The sequence below is a fragment of the Gekko japonicus genome, unplaced genomic scaffold (assembly GCF_001447785.1).
Source record: "Gekko japonicus isolate JY-2015 unplaced genomic scaffold, Gekko_japonicus_V1.1 scaffold227, whole genome shotgun sequence".
Lineage (NCBI taxonomy): Eukaryota > Metazoa > Chordata > Lepidosauria > Squamata > Gekkonidae > Gekko > Gekko japonicus.
The window spans coordinates 107,059-112,461 of record NW_015164189.1 but is presented as its reverse complement, the minus strand read 5'-3'; positions in this window follow the sequence as shown (position 1 = coordinate 112,461).

Below are 5,403 nucleotides of genomic sequence, written 5' to 3'. Positions count from 1 at the left end.
GGGAGAAAGGGCTCGTTTCAGAAGTAGACGGCTGTCTGTCCCCCTTCCACTCCTGCCAGCTCGGGCGACCCCGGCGGCTGCAAACCGAGGGCAAAGCCGTTCTCTCCTCGAAATCGGGTTGAAAATCAAACGGCGGCCACAGGAAACCGTGTCTCTGAACATGCGCAGAGAGTTACCCATCGGAAGACGGGTGCCCGGGGGATAGTTACTCGCTGCGCTGTGCATGGGGGTCAGGCGCTGTGAACTGGGAGATCCCCCTGTTTTCTTTTACTTCTAATTCCACTTACATTCACCCAGCACAATATGGGGAATAGTCCTGCGGCACAGCTAATGGGTGTGAAGTGCTCTGAACAGTTTTCAAGGTTCTCTTTTTTGCTAGATGGTTGGGGGGGGCAGGGGGGGGCGTGGCCTTGCCACAGTTGGAGCGGGTCTTTTTTTTTTTTGTAAGTCACAGTGTCTAATGCAGAACTTCTGAATCATGCCGCATGTACAGGAAACAGACTCCCCCCCCTCCAGTTAATTACATGCATCCGGTACAAAGGGTTCATATATATTTATGTAATTTATAGTCCACCTTTCTCACAGGGACTCAAGTGGGATTACAGATGGTGAGTCTGTGCAATCAATAAAAACGGGACATTCAATGACTAATGCATTCGGATATTAGTCTGGAACCACCAGAATGAAACTGAAGCACAACATAAATATTAACATGTCACATTAAGCAGTACAGAACTTACATAATACACAATATGCTATTCACAGCAGTATAGACCACAAATCCCAAGCAAGTCTGTGAACTGTTTTGTATGGTGCAGCCTTATTACCTGCACAGAAAGGCCATCTTGAACCCATCAGTTTTGTATAGGTTGTGGCAGGCCTGGAGAGGAGAAGCATTCCTGATCTCAGGCAGGCTATAGGAGGCTTGTGCACCTAGTTAAAGAGGTAAGACTGGCTTGCTCCTAATACTAACACTCGAAATGGAACCAGAAGTAAGTTCTATAAAATTAAAAAAATAAATAATTAAGCTAAGAATTTATAAATTAATAATATAAACTAATAAGAATATTCCATTCAGCTCCATGTTTCTTTTCATTTAAAACGCCATGGATTTTTTTCTAGGCTAAAGTACAGAAAATAAAGAAGTTAAGCATCGATTTGCTCCTAACAGACTTTGAGCTGTATCAAGAGGCTTGCTATACAATAGGATTACTCCTGAGGAAGATTGGGATGAAATGAGTTTATATCCGGGTGGTCATTGAGTATGATGGACTTTCCTTGTAACTGAGTATGATGGACTTTCCTTGTAATTTCGTAAAGTTTCATTGAGAGTATGATGAACTTTTCCTTGTAATTTTGTGAAGTTTGATTCATTATGCAACATGATCTTTACTAAATGTTCTAGTCACTCATGTCACAGTGTTTGCTGTTTGTTGTATTTTCCTCATGGATACCTGTGACCCACCCCCTCTTGGTTTTTTCCTTTTTTTAAAGGCCATTCCACAAGGCAGAGCCCACAACAACGGACAAAGCACGTGTACGGGCAGTTGTGCATTTTGCCCATTTGCAGGCCAGCACCTGCAGAAGGCCCTGCTGGCATGAGCGCAGTTGTCGTGGCAGAGCATAGGGAGAGAGGCGGCCCCATAAATAAGAAGGGCCAAGACCATGAAGGGCTTTGCATGTGATAGCCAAGGCTTTAAACTGAGCTTGGTAACAAACGGGCAACCAATGGAGTGTCCACAGAATGAGAGTGATATGCATGCTCCCTCTAAGTAAAGGTAAAGGTTCCCTTGCTCGAAAGCCAGTCGAATCCGACTCTAGGGTTGCGGTGCTCATCTCCGTTACAAAGCCGAAGAGCCAGCGCTGTCCAAAGACGTTTCCGTGGTCATGTGGCCGGCATGACTAAACACCAAGGCGCACGGAACGCTGTTACCTTCCCACCGAAGTGGTCCCTATTTATCTACTTGCAATTTCTTGCTTTCGAACTGCTAGGTTGGCAGGAGCTGGAACTAGAGACAGGAGCTCACCCTGTCTTGCGGCACCCGGGTCTTGAACCACTGAACTACTGACCTTCCACAGCCTGCAGTTCAGCGTCTTAACCACTTGAGCCACCGCAGCTCCCCAATGCTCCCTCTAGCCTCCCACTAATAGTTGGGCCACGGCATTCTGCACCAGTTGGAATTCTCGGATTGATTTTGAGGGAGACCTAATCCAATATATTTTTAGCCTTGGCTATGGAATGTAACTGACTTGATGAGTGACTGTTTTCCCATTCCTGTTAAATAATGTAATCTTCACATTTTGTGCACCATACATTGTCAATTATTGTTTCTGCCATAATTGCCAAAGTAAAGTAAGGATGACTTTTTGTTTCTCAGGATGCTCAAGCACCCACCAGTGCAGCTCACTTTCTGTTCACCTGTTGCAAGCTGGCAGCCAGTTGTGCAGTTTGGCAGTTCATGAGCAGTCTGAATCCATTGGCAATATTTTATACATGCACAGCCCGACAGGAGTCTAACTTCCCCCACAGACTTGTCACTGTGTGCCCCTCTGCAGACAATTGTTGAAATGAAGAGTAGGCAAACCAGTCAGTCAGTTTTACAATTTAGTGTTTGTCTAAGTTCATGCGATTGTTATTTCATGCATACATGTTTTTTGCACAGCCTTATGGGAGGTGTAGTCCCCCGCCTTGACATTTGGTTACCTGACCCAACTATCTATCATCCTAGGGAAGAATCAGCTTGACACTGCTGCACTGGTATAAAAGAAGCCACAAGGCAAAATAAAATTAAACTCCACTATTGCATGCCTGCAAAGCTGTTCAGCCCATTGTCTGCTTCGGATGGTGGCAAGGCAACGGAATCTAAGACACAGTTCACAAGAAGAAGGTGAAGAAAGAGAAGAGTTGGAGTCTCAAAGGAGCTTAAAATTACCTTCCCTTCCTCTCCCCACAACAGACACCTTGTGAAGTAGGTGGGGCTAAGAGAGTTCTGAGAGAACTGTGACTGGCCCAAGGCCACCCAGCAGGCTTCATGTGGAGGAATCAAACCCGGTTCTCCAGATTAGAGTCCACAGCTGTTAACCACTACACCATGCTGGCAGTGATTGCAGTAGTCAAAAACTGTATGTTTGCCCACCAAACATGTTCATTGCAAAGTTCCCTGCATCCTTCAGTGTACAAAAAGTTGATATTGGGAGTTAAATATGGACTGGTGATAGACTCTTATCACACTGACAAATGAAATAGGACAACTGAAGAGGATTTGTTATGAAAGTGACCACAGGGTAATGACTTCCACAGAGAGGCCTCCTCATCGTCCTCAAGGATTTGTGGCTGAAGACAGAGAGGCAGCTGCCGGACTGTGAAGGAGGCGCCAGTGTGTCAGCTGGCCAACCTCATGTGAAATCATCCCAAATTCTATCAGGCATGAGCATATCGCTCTTGCGGTTTACTCAGGCAACACCAGAGGCATACGTTCCAGAGGGGTGGGGGCATGTGATCTTCTGTTGACATAACCCATCCCTCCCACTCTTGAAGATGTATAGGCATCCAAAAGAAGAAGAACTCTTGAGCCTGTTAATGATACCCAAATGTCACAGATTGAACTCAGCATTCGAGTGGCATCTGAAAAGCAACTGGGAACTAGATCCCACCTGCACAGATCAGGAGCTACGTGTGAGCCATACGCTTCAACAAGAGAATGGTTTTACGCTTGCTTGGGCTTCTGAATGTTATGAATGGCAATTATAAGCAGACGCATTACAGCTCTCCGGTTTGAAATTACAAGGATGTGGGCAGCTGTGGCTGCTTCCGCATGACTATTTTATTCCGCCTTGGCTCCCAAACAGAGTGATCTTTCCCCTTATGTGCACACAGCATCCTCGTGCATTCATGAACACTGCTAGGAGGCAACGTAAGGGGGATGCCTCGGCCTCTGTGCCCTGTTTGTTGGCTCTCCTGGGCAACTGGTCGGCCACTGTGTGAAGGAGGATGCTGGACTAGGTCTGATCCAGCAGGGCTCTTCTTACGCGCACACATCTTCCAGCTTTCTCTGCTGTACTCTTTTCTGTACCTACCTGGAGATGATGTTTTGGGAAAGCATGTTTGCAGCAGAATGGAAGGGAAAGCACAGTTTCCCCCAAGTCTGGCCCTACACTGGAGCTATTTTCTTTGCCACAGTTCCTTGGACACACTCAGCCCTTTTATGGCTTAAAAAAAAGGCCATGGACATATTGCTGTAGTGTTATCATGCTATAACGATATGTCGATTACCATTATTTTTTTAAAGCCTTGCGGTGGTGCAGGAAGTGGGCATAGTGGCCACAGGGGTCCAAAGCAAGGAGACTTGGGGGGGGGGACACCACAAGGATGCTCTGTTTCTGCTGCAAATGCCTCTGCATTCATAGCAACAATGAGAGTCAAACGGAGAATTGTCACTGCGTGGAAGCACCCTGGGACAGAAATTTGCCTGTACAAGGAAGAAATGTCACTTTATTGGCCCCAGATGGCAACAGATGCTTGCAGCTGCCTAGGGAATTTAGGGGCAGTGCCAGCTAAGGGCACACACATCCTTCAAATAATCAGTTCTCTTTTCCAGCTTGCACCTCTTCTGGGCACTGTTCCCTATTCGTCATGCCCCAGACAGTGACTCTCAAACTGTGGGGCTGGGGGCCCAGAAGTGGCTTGTGACTTTCCTGCTGTTGGGACCCAGAGCCAGGAGGAGGGAAGAAAGGGACAGACAGGGTGGGCTGGGAGCAAAGGCTCTTTTGGGAGATGCGATGGCCAATTGGGGCTTGTCTCCACGTGACGGGTAGCATAGCCAAGAAATGCAGCCTGTTGCTCAGTCGTGCTGTATATTTTTGAACACTAATCATGAAAGTTAAATTGTAGTCTTGCTAACTGGTGTGAAATCCCTGTGTTTACGCAGAGGGGGGGGAGAGTAGCGGGGCATCTCTTTGCAAGTGGGACCTGAAAACAGTTCGTTTAAAGGCAGGCCTTGGTAAATGCTGCGTATTAAGAAGTTTACGGCATGTGTTTATTTCCCACCTTTTTCCGTAATGGGGTCCCAAAGCAGCTTATAAAGTGAGTATTTTTGGGCATATTTTTGTGTGTGTCTGTGTCCGTGCCTGAAAGTCATGGCGACCTCTGGCAACTCCTACTGGGGCATGGAAGACATTCAGAGAAGTGGCTTGATAGCCTGCCTCTGCCTCCCGGCACTGGTATTCCCTGGAGGTCTCCCATCCAGATCGTTGCCAGTGTCGGCCCTGCTTAGCTTCTGAGATCTGATGAGATTGGGCTTGCCTGGGCTGCCCAGGTCAGGGCACCTTCCTTCCATTTTATCCTTACAGCAACAACCCTGTGAGGTAGATTCCGCTGTCAGCAACTACTTTACATATGCCGAG